This window comes from Motacilla alba, chromosome 2 (genome assembly GCF_015832195.1).
Source record: "Motacilla alba alba isolate MOTALB_02 chromosome 2, Motacilla_alba_V1.0_pri, whole genome shotgun sequence".
Lineage (NCBI taxonomy): Eukaryota > Metazoa > Chordata > Aves > Passeriformes > Motacillidae > Motacilla > Motacilla alba.
Genome location: NC_052017.1, coordinates 147784270 through 147795143, shown reverse-complemented (window position 1 = coordinate 147795143; position 10874 = coordinate 147784270). Strand labels below are relative to the sequence as shown.

The 10874-nt window shown below is 43.1% G+C and overlaps 1 protein-coding gene across 15 annotated transcripts in view; it reads left to right on the top strand.

Annotated features, from left to right (window-relative positions):
* The first annotated feature begins 235 nt into the window (after positions 1–235).
* The window catches only part of PTK2 (protein tyrosine kinase 2), a 189107-nt gene continuing 178468 nt past the window's right edge, over positions 236–10874 (top strand). For 12 of the 15 annotated variants that reach the window (XM_038127553.1, XM_038127551.1, XM_038127549.1 and 9 more), the window contains exon 1: positions 236–373. The gene's annotated coding sequence lies outside the window, so the exon portion shown is untranslated. Of the gene's footprint in view, positions 374–1278; positions 1361–10874 lie in introns of those variants that run through there. The other 3 variants (XM_038127562.1, XM_038127561.1, XM_038127547.1) reach the window with 3 other exon arrangements.

Here is a 10874-nt window from a genome sequence, read left to right as displayed (position 1 = left end):
GCGAATCGGCCAGATCCCGTCAGGATCTGCGCTGCCTCGAGGAAGAGGAGAAGCAGGGAGGGAGGGAAGAAGAGGAGAGCCCTTGAGGCGGGCGCAGGGACGGGACGCACCTTCCCCACCTCCCCCGCCTCGCTCCCTGAGGGGCGGCACCGTGACCCCCCCACAGCCATGTTGGGGGAGGCAGCGCCGCATCCCATGGTGCAGCGCGCCGGGAGGGCGGGGAGACAGGGACGGAGGGAGGGAGGGAGGAGGAGGAGGGAGGCGGCACTGCCCGCGCAGACCCTCCGGAGCCTTCTCCTCCTCTTCGTTCTCCTTCTCCTCCACCGCGGCTTCTCTTCGCCGCGGCGCCGGAGGCGGCCGTGCCCGCAGCGCGGTGAGTGCCGGCGGCGAGCGCTGCCCGGGGAGGGGGCGGGCGAAGCGGCCCCGATTTACATCACGGGGAGGGGGTGTAGGGGGGCAGCGGCGTCTCCTTCCGTGTCCCCCGCCCCAGCCCCCGGCTCGGGGAGCGGCGGCGGCTCCGCAGGGAAGGGAGGATTGTCCCTGGTGCCGCCCGTTCCTGTGTCCCCGGGGAGGGGCTGCCGCGGACACCGGGGCGCAGGAGGCACCGCGCCGTGGGCTGGGGGTCTCTCCGGGCAGAGCCGCTTCCCTCCGCGGGAAGGCAGGATGGGAAGAGGATGGCAGAGGAGGAGGCTGCGGGGAGAGGTCATCTGGTGCCCCGCCTGCCCCGTCCTCCACCCCGGGGCATCCGGCCGCCCCCTGCGCCCTGCCCGCCCCGCAGCCCCGGCCGGTCCCACCGGATGTGTCGGGAGGCGGCGAGGTGGAGCGGGACGGTCCGTAAAGTAAACAAAGGGAAAGGGAAGGGAGGAGGAGGAGGAGGTGTCCCCTCGCTGCCGGAGCCGGGCCGCCTGGCTTTGCCCCTTCCCCTCCTCAGGCGAGCGCGTAAACCCGTGGCTGCCTCTCGGAGCCGGAGCGGTAGCGCAGGGGAAGTGGTTGAGGTTTCTTCTCTTTAGGGTATCCTTTAGGTGTGTGGGCTTTGGGGGTTTATTTTTGGTTTGTTGCGGTACTGCGCTCGCTGGGACCGTGTGATCCAAGGAGAACCGAGGCAGCGCTCCGGTCCCTTGACCCGGGCACAGCCCCCGGCGGCTGAAGGGGAGAGGCGTCCCCTCAGCGCGGCTCGTGTCGGCCCGGTGCTGCCACCGAAGTTGGATCGCACAGAGGAGCCTTTGCACTTCTTGGAGAAATGTGATCTTTTTTTCTTTTTTTCCGGTTGTAAACCAGATTTTGGAGTACAGTGGGAACTGCAGCTGTAACAGAGAATCGTTCTCCTCAAATCCCCGCGACTAATTGTGAAGCATATGCTGTACGTGTCCAGTTCTCACATCTATTCTGTTCCCAGACCTCCTGTGCTCTGATGATGCTTTTATGGGACAAGGGGTCGACTTTACTCTTGCTTTCCCGTTCTTTTTTTGTTGTTTTCTGGCTGAAACAGTGTTGGCCGTGTTGTTTCTGTGTTAGCTGCCTCGCAGTCAGCCTATTCCAGTGCTCTGGGAGCAGCACTGCAGGCCCTGGCACTGGAGCAGCCTCAGCCTGGAGCCCAGTTTTTGGCAGTTTCACTGGGATAGGACCAGTGCTGTAGTAAATGCATTAAACAAAAAGTTCACTTCAAAGGAGAAGCATTTGGGAATTCATACTGAAGTATTTAATGCAAACGTTAGCGTAAGAGTGAAGTGGTATTGCAGTGTCCCTTTAAAATCCACACTCCTTTGGCATTAGGTTGTTTGATATATTTTTTCCCCCTCCTGGATTAATTGGAAAAGTCCCGCATTCCTCGAAGCTAATCTGCCTTTATCGTCTCTGGTTCTGTTAAACCTGGGTAAGGTCAGGAGTGCAGCTGGATTGGGGCCAGAAAATATTAAATGTTCCATGGTTATTTGGAACAGTTTGTTGTCTCGCTGATGTTGCCCATGTCCAAAATTCCACTGTTTCCTTTCTCCACCTGTCCCTTTTTTTGTTACCCCTGAAATCGGGGGTTTTGTTACCCTGTCCCTTTTGTGGGAACACCTTTTCCTGTGTGGTGTGATTTACGGATGGGGAACACAGCCCTTGGATTTCTTAAAGCAGGGTTTGTGGCTCAGACTCTGTACAGAATGTGTGTCTATATCTTTGAGATTAATCTGTGCTGGAAATTTAATGGACCTAAAATCTGGGATCCTGTTAACAGAACAAAAAGGGAAGAGACACTGGTTGCTGGACAAATTGTCTCTCACAGTACTGTAAAACTCTGCAGGCAACTCAACAAGAGAAAAGCAGTTCTGAAATTAATTTGTCTTTTGTGCTACTATGTCTTAAATGCAGTTTTCGTGGAACATGGCTGGGATTGATGTTTGTGTTGGTTGACCTTTTGTTTTGCAGGAAGGCTAATATGTATACATGAAAGGAAAATGACATAGTGCTTACTTGTCAAAAGCTCTGTGCTGTTTTTGGCCTCAGCCTTGGGTTTTAAAGGTACTAAGCATATATTGGGACACAGCAATCAACTAGTAGCTTATTGAAATACTTCATCCAGAAAGGAGTATTCTTAGAATAACACTCATGTCTTGAATGTGTAATTTGCTGCAATAGCTTTAAAAATTCTTTCAATATATCTGTTGATGTGACTGCTTCAGAGTGTGTTACCTGTTGTGGAAAGGGCTTTTTCTTTTTTTTTTTTTTTTTTTTTTTTTTTTTTGGTAATGTAATGGTTTGCCATATGAGTAATAATTGAATGGGAACTCTCAGTATTATGAACTCCACCGAACTGATAGATATTTTGGGGAGGATGATAGGAGGAGAGAAAAGCAGGAGTGTTTTCTAGAGATTAAGTAGTACAAGAGTAGGCTTTGATGGTTTAGGAGATTGTGTTCTGTTTCTTTAATGCATCCATGAATTTAGTGGGTTGTTTTTTCTCTGCTAGGAGAGTAACTAAAGAATTAATAATTTATTTCTTTCCATTTGTATAACAAAATTTTTTTCCCTGGTAGGTGCTGCTGTGTGCAGTAGTATGGTCTTTATTTTGATATAATATTAATAATAACTATACAGGCTTTTCCTGTTCATTTTACATCTTTTAGAATTTATGTAAAAGTGCTTTTCCCTATGAAAAAATATTTTCTGATTTCTCAAAGTGTAGTTTTGAAGAAAATTGGTAGCTGTAAATAGGTTGTAATTTTGCTGTTAAATCTCTATAAAACACACAAGATTTGAATAGTCTCATGTGGTTTTATTTGTCTTAAATTGGACCTTTGTACCTTTTACATTTTATGTAGATTACTGCCTAAAGGGTGTTTTCACATTCTGGATAAATGTCAGTAACTGGGCAGAAGGTGCTTAAAAAGGAATTTGTACTGGAATTCATATTCCAGATCTATTTCCTGGTGTGACTGATATTTAGCTCCATCAGATGTGGTTTCCAGACTAAATGTGTGTTTCCTCTCCTCTCAAGTTAGTGTAATTCTAAAGTTTCAAGTACCATGGACAACGTGGACATTTGGACTTAATTTCTTCCAAAGGTTTTAATTACAGGTCAGGATTTTAAAAAACTGCAACAAAGAAATCCTTACTGCATCATTTTGAGTTCCTGTATGGAATAAGAGCAGAAATTATGGAAAAAAACACTCTAAAAGTCAATTCAGAATGCGTTTATTTAGCACCTGAACTACAGTGATCCTTGTCTCCCTGAGTGGTAACTCCTGCAGGATGCATATGTGCTAAAAGCTGGGGTTTTTCTTGTTCTAAGTGGGGAAAAAAACCCAAACAAACCTAGAACCATGATGCAGATTAATGCAAGAAGAGTTTATAAATTGTTAGCAATTTCAAGTGAGTCTCTTGGTTTGTATACAATGCCACTTAAAAGCCTTGAAAGTTGTATGTTCTACCAGTGTCAAGTGAATGTGGTTTATTGTGTCTGTCACAAAGACAGGAAGCTGCAAGAATGGGAAATTAAGTGGAAAACATAGGATCCAGATAGATACCTGGGTTTAAATAGGGGGGTTTTGGGTGTAGGTCAGGAAGGACTTCTATGGAGATGATTGAGTAGATCTTTCTGAATGCTTTCATTCCTCATGTCCTGCTGTCCGTATTCAAGCAGTGGTTGATGGCTAGTAAGAAAAACTATTTTTAAAAAAGTGGTTATTTAGGGGCTGAACAGTTTAAAAACCTGTGTGTTTGGGGTTGTAGGCTTAAATTTTTATGTTCCTTATCCCATTCCTGTATAAATTGTGTTTTTTCCAGTGTGTAAGCTTCCTCATATAGGAGTTTATTGCTTGTCCAGCTTGTGCTCCTGATGCTGGGATAAAAAACCTGTATTTGGGCAGACTTCTGAGTGTTAGGGCTTTTATTAAAAAAAAAACAAAAAACAAAAACAAACACAAAAATATAATCCAACAACCAAAAGCACAAAAAACTTTGTGTGGCTTAATCTGGTTTTCTGGATTTGTTTCAAAGCAGACACAAGAGAGACAGCTGTGATTGCCCAGGTGTGTGGTAGCTTTCCAAGCATCTCCATGCAAATTTCAGCAGTTCAAACACCTTTCAGCACATCAGAGGGATGTGTTCTTGGAGGGAGTTGACTCGGGGAATCGTGTGTGGAAGAAAAAGTTTCTGAGGTGGCAGGAGAACCACAGAAACTGATTTTTCTCTGGCTCTGACAGTGCTTGAAACATGAAGATGCAGCTCAGTGGTGGTGTCAGTGGTGCATGGATTAGGAAGAAAATGGAAGATAGTTTCTGAAATCTGGTGTGCAGGGTTTGAATGCAACTTCTGTCAAGTAAAAATCAGAATGGAAGAGGCAATTAACAAGTGCTGAAGGCAGCAGGCTTTGTTAGAGAACGCCTGATTCACTTGAGTTACTCTGAATTCTGGGTGCATTTAAATGTTCTTCAGCTCTGCAGCAGTGCATGGCTGAACTGGCAAAACTCTCCTGGATTGGATTTCCTTTTTTGCCTATAACTTCAGGACTTTTTTTTCCTGCCCTCTGATTTTCTGCATTACTCTTCTGCCCCTTTTTGTCATGAAAGGAGTTGTAAGTAGTTTTTGTTAGCTTCCTGTTGCATGGAAGCATTGCTTTTTGTTTTTCTTCTGGGAAGGCAACCTGACAAGCACTCAACTCTGTTTCATTTTCCTGCAGTGTTCCATCTTGGTGACAGTGTAGTATAGGTCAGTTCAGAGTTAATCCCCCTAATGTTGGCTCTTTCCCTGCTCGTGGAACTGTAATTTAACTAATTTCAAGACCCCAGAATAATTTCCTTCCTTTTGCCCAGAAGTGTAGAAGCAAAACATCTACATCAGTGTCCTGCAGCCGCTGCTGTCGATCCAGCTATGCTGAACAATAAATTTGGAATATTTAGCCTGTGTATGTGTCAAGAGTCCTTAAATGAGGCACTTGTTTCCTTTGCAGAGATAGAAGTGGCTGAGCTGAAGCTGTTCCAGTGCTTGGGACACTGAGAAAGGGGTCAGAGGGCTCTGCTGACTCTGAACTGCTCCTGCTTCCTGCTGCCATGCTTGGGCCTTGCATTGTTTACCCACACATAGAAATTCACAATTCCTGCTTTTGTTTTATTTTGGTTTGGAGGAGGAGAGAGGGAGCAGACTATCTGAGCCTCTAAAGTGTCTTTGGAAGGCAGAGATAATTTTTCCTGTAGTCCTATTGAAGTTTGTAGGAAGGATTTGAAACAACGGATTATTTCTTTTTTTTTTTTTTCTCTCCTTTCTTTTTTTTTTAATCTTGTTTCCTGTTTTCTTGCTGCAAATAATTAGGTTTCAGGGCAAAACTAGAAGTTTAATTTAGCAGAGGCTTGGAATGAGTTAAATTATGTATTTTGCAGCTGTGAATGCACCTTTCTAACCAGGAATCCACTTCTTTGCCCAGGCCTTAAGCACTGCCTGGAATCTTCAGTGATGCAATCCATGAGTTGTACAGCAGCCAGTAAGGTCTCTGCTCCATCAGCATTTGATAGGTAATTTCCTAGCAGTGCATCCAAGATTACTCTATTGAAGGTACTAGTGAGAGACTTAGAAATCTCAATGTCTGAGTTACACCCAGTGGTGGAGATTTACATCAATCAATACCTGTTTCATCCTGTCTGTTGTAGGTTTTATGTTCAGCATGAATGCTGAGGCAAGTTTGTTCTCAGTAATACTCTGCAGCTTTGCGATTCAGAAATTCTGTGATCTTCAAAAGAGAATTTTCTCTTACTGATTTCAGGCAATCTTTTAAATTCTTTTTCTATGAAAGATGTTGTGAAAACATAAAATCTGCCACCATTTTCTTACTTGCACGTAGGTATCTGCTCTTGATTTTTTTGAACTGGGCAGTTCCAATATTTCTGTCTTCAGAGGGGCAAACAGTCTGTGTTTTGGGTTAGTATGCTGGCATTTTTATTGCCTGCTTTTTTCATGTAAAGGTTAATACAGAAAGAAGAAAAATAAAGTTAGTGTTTAAAAGAGTACAATTCCTTTTTATTTTTGGTTAACCAACCAAGTTGTTTACCAGTTTTTCCCCCTGCTGTTTCTAATACACTTTTCAAGCAGAAATTCCTTTTGCTGGTGGCTGAATGCTCTTGTGGTTCTTTTATGCCTGGGTGTACCTCAGGTTTTCAGTCTCCTCCTCCATCCCCTTTGCTGCTTTACTGATGCTCTTGTAATGGAAGCTCTTTGCAGGCAGAGTTGATTCATAATAGATTTCCCAGTGTAGGCACAAAAGGGATGTACAACAGGTACCTTTGTCATTCAGTTGTTGGAACTAACTTTTTGTAAAGAGGTAAATGTCATACTTTAGTTTGGTGTAAGTCCCTACCCCTCTTTCTTCAGCCTTTCCCCTCCCAAATTCCAGAACTTGATGCAGGCGGTGTTGTATTTTTGCCACTGTCTAGGACCCTTCATGCCTGATGACGTTGGTTTTGTCAACCGGTGGTGCAGGCAGCTGGGAACCACTGACACAGCCACAGTATCAGAAGTTGGGACTCCTTTTATTTCTCCTCTTGTGGCTTCTTCTTTTCCTTTCAATGGCAGATTAATTCAGCTGCTGTGTTTGTTGTTTATTTCCCTTTAATATAAGGACAGTGAGCCCTGGCAACAAAAAACCACCTCAGTTCTGAGGTGCTTCTTGTGGAGGCTTTGAAGTGCCCATCACCAGGTGAAGCACAAACTGTGATGTTGGTTCCAAGCTGTAAATTTAAGGTGCCATCTTACAGCTTGGAATGAACCTTGCCATGGCCATAGCAGTTAATTCACGTTTGTCAGGGTGCTCCTTACCCCTCATCATGCCTGTGTCAGAGCTCTTTGCTAAATAAAATACATTTCGTTTTATAAGTATGGCAGAAAAAGGGCTGATAGATAGTATGTATATAGACTTGTACCTCCCAATTAATGAGCCACGAGTTGGAAAGTTTAAAAATCTCTTGAGTTCCATTTTTAATTGTATCAAAAATTATTTAATATTGTTACATTTTTAACTTGTTTTCCATTGCCAGCTTTCACCCAGGAAACCTTCACAGACTGCTGACATGTGTTGGTCTCTCGCTCTCAGTGAAGCTCTTTGCAAATATTACAAATTACAGTTTCAGTTCTTACTCTGGTGTTAACAGCTCCATTATGGGAACACTGTTAATTAATGGCTAAAGAAGTAATTCTGAATTTTTATCAGCTCTCATTTTCTATTTCAGGCTTAAGCACTATATCCTAGAGGCTTCTAGATTTCAGTTAGTTTGTTAATTATCTTGTCATTTCCACTTCAGTTTGTATAAATCACAAAGCCGGCTGTTTTCTGCACTTGTTCAGCTCTACAGCCTCTGTTACTACTCCATGTTTAGTGCATTTTGAATTTTTGTTTTTCAAATTTTCTGCTCAAAATATGCTTTTAAAATCCTGCAAGAGCTGAGTGACCTGGGGTGTGCAGGTTATTGATTGATGGGTGCTCAGTTTGTGATTAACCTCTGCTGGTGCAAGTAAAGAAATGTTCTGCTGTGGTGTAGCAGCGGGGTAAATGAAAATTTTTCTGCTGGATTCAGCACTAGTAGGATTTAATTAGAATTCTGTTCAGTTTTGGGCACTGGACTTCAAGAAGAGGTTTTCTTTTTTTTGGATGCTTTTAGTAGCAGATGCCTGGGAATATGACATCCAAGAACGGAACAAATTAAGATGCTAAGACTTAACAAGAGATAAGAAGTTAAGTTATTCCCATGCATTATGCTACTACAAGGATAAAGATGATAAAGGATTACAGGGAATAAAGTGAGAATTAGTTGACTTAAATAATAGGACCAAAGACTTGGGTTGCTGCTTGGGGAGCAAGACTTCTAATTCCAAGAATAACAAACCAATGGAATAGATTAGGGAAGGGACTCATCCCTGACAATCTTCAAGAACAAATTAAGCGTCCGTCAGAAAGGGAATGCTGTTCATTCCTACCTGAGGAGTGGCAGCCTGACAAGGTGACCTCTTGAATCCTGTCCAGCACTGATTTTAGTGATGAGAACAGGTAAAGAATGTGGGGTTGTTTTTTTGCAGAATTATGGTGATAATCAAAAGGTAGCTGACAGTAACCCCAGCAGCTGAGAATCTCTCTGAGCTCCTGTGCTCTCTGTTATCTCTGCAGTTGTCTGAGACCGTGCAGCTCTGATGTGAATCTGTCCCAGGCAAAGCAGGCTGTGTTTCCTTTGTGGAAGGCTGGAAAGGTCATGGGGAGAAGAACTTTTCTTCAAATGAAGCTGTCATGTCCTTCTGCAGATGTTACCTACGTGGGCTTGGAAAAGAGCATTATAAACTGGTTACTGATATTATAACAATTTAGCTGCTGTTTTATGTAATTTCAAGGAGGAAAACATGCAAGCCTTTTTCTTGTCATCTGCATTAAAACCTGTTTAATCTGTTCTAAAAACTGGTTTTCTTGTTTAGGATTGTCTTTGTAAATTGTGGGATTTTGACTGGTGGCTGAGGGGAATCTCTACTGAGGAGGAGGATTGCAGTTACTATACTCCCTAGTGAATATGTACTGACATTTGTTTTATACAATATATTTTATACATATTAATCAATGGTTATCAGGAAAAATCAATCCATTTCCATAGGTGAAAAATACTATTTTTATTTTGCCTACGTATTTTGATGGTAAAATTTGAGGATTGAAATTTTTAAGAGAAATAGTAGAAAAAAGTGTATGGGATGTTGTTTTGTGGAAGTATTCTGACTTGATCTCTTCTCAAATGCTTCGTGAATATTAGGTTGAGTTTAGTCCCTCTGTTTTTTGAGTTGTGGATAGAAAAAAAAATATCAGTCAGAACCTCTGTAAAACTTAGTCAAAAAGTGGAGTCAAAAGGACGAGTGGGATGTAACGCTGAATTCACTTCTGTTCCATTTCCTGCCTGGAGTTCCTGACAGTATTTCATTTGTATAAGAAATTGAGCTTTGGTACTCTGGGAATTTGCTACCTACATGAATTTATTAAATAACCAAGTGATTTTTTGGAAGATTAGGCCTCTTTAGGGGAAGCTGGTGTGCAGCACACGATTAATCCTCAGATGGGGATTTGAATGAAGCCAGAGTTGAGTTGTGTCACAGGCTCCCCAGCCCCTGCTGATTCAGCTCAGTGAAGGGGGGGTTTCTTTGTGCTCCTCTCACGCTGTTCCAGGGCTTCCAGCAGCCAGTGTTGGGCCTTGCTCTCCTTTCATCAGAAGAGGAGAGGGAATTCTTCAAGGCAGGAGTGTGTAACATTGGCTTCATTTTACAACTGAATCAGCTTTTTCTTCTCTTAAAGGCAAACAAAACCTTTAAACTTTTTCACAATCTGAAGAGAGTATTGAACAGAGCTTCCCTTCCTAGGAAACAGATTTCGGAGTTCTATAATGTATTTATCTGTGTGGCTTTTTGGTGTTAAATGGGGATTGAATTGAAGTTCCCTCTTTCAAAAGCCATTGGTACCTCTGTGGAAATAGATACCGAGCACCAGTATTCTCAAGTGGGAGTAGGAACATTGGTCATGTTTTACTGAGGAAGAAATCATAGAGTGAAAGTACAAAAAGGGGGAGGACTGCACAAGTTGTGAAAATCAATGTACATAAAACACATTTCTGTGAATACCTTACTCTTGAAGTTGATAGAAGTACAAAACAAGGCAAGACCTTGTGGGTAGCTGGGTCGAGATTAGTTTTGGAAAGGCAGGATGAAAGTGGCGAGTTTGAGAAAGGATTTGGAGCACAGTCAAAATGGTGTGGGGAGTGGGAGAGTGGTGCCCATGTGCATATAATGTGAGTACTTAATGCACAGCTGTTGCTTGAAATATGATAGTTTTTTGGTCTGAGTCTGTGTTACAGCAGTTTGAAGTGTTATGTTGAACTTGTGTTCTGTGTTGTTAAAGATCTATCTTTTTAGATGATTTTATCTGATGGCTCATGAGAATAGGAGGTGATAGTAAGTATGGACTCCATTTTTGTGTGTGTGTGTGTTTTTAGTATGATATAGAATTGAGATCTTACTGAGGTTTGTACTTCTTTCCCCAATTAAGTTATAACAACCTGGTTAAAAATTTCTGCAGAAGTACTGCTGGTGCAGCTGAGAGTGCCCTAGGGGGTGTGTTTTGGGGTGGATGTGCTGAGGCTCTATGTTTGGGTCCAGTGCAGTGTCCTGATTCTGCTTCATGGACCAGATTCTTCTGGTGGCCAAATTACTGTGCAATGGTGAGATGGAATTAGTGCTTGCATGCTAATTATCCTGAAACAAGACTATTAAATCCTCAGAGCATTGTCTGTGCAAACAGTGCTTTTCAGTCAGTCTAGGACTCAGTAACTGCCCTGACTGTTCTGGGGCTTCTCCTGGAGGCCAGACTCATTTGTTAATAGATT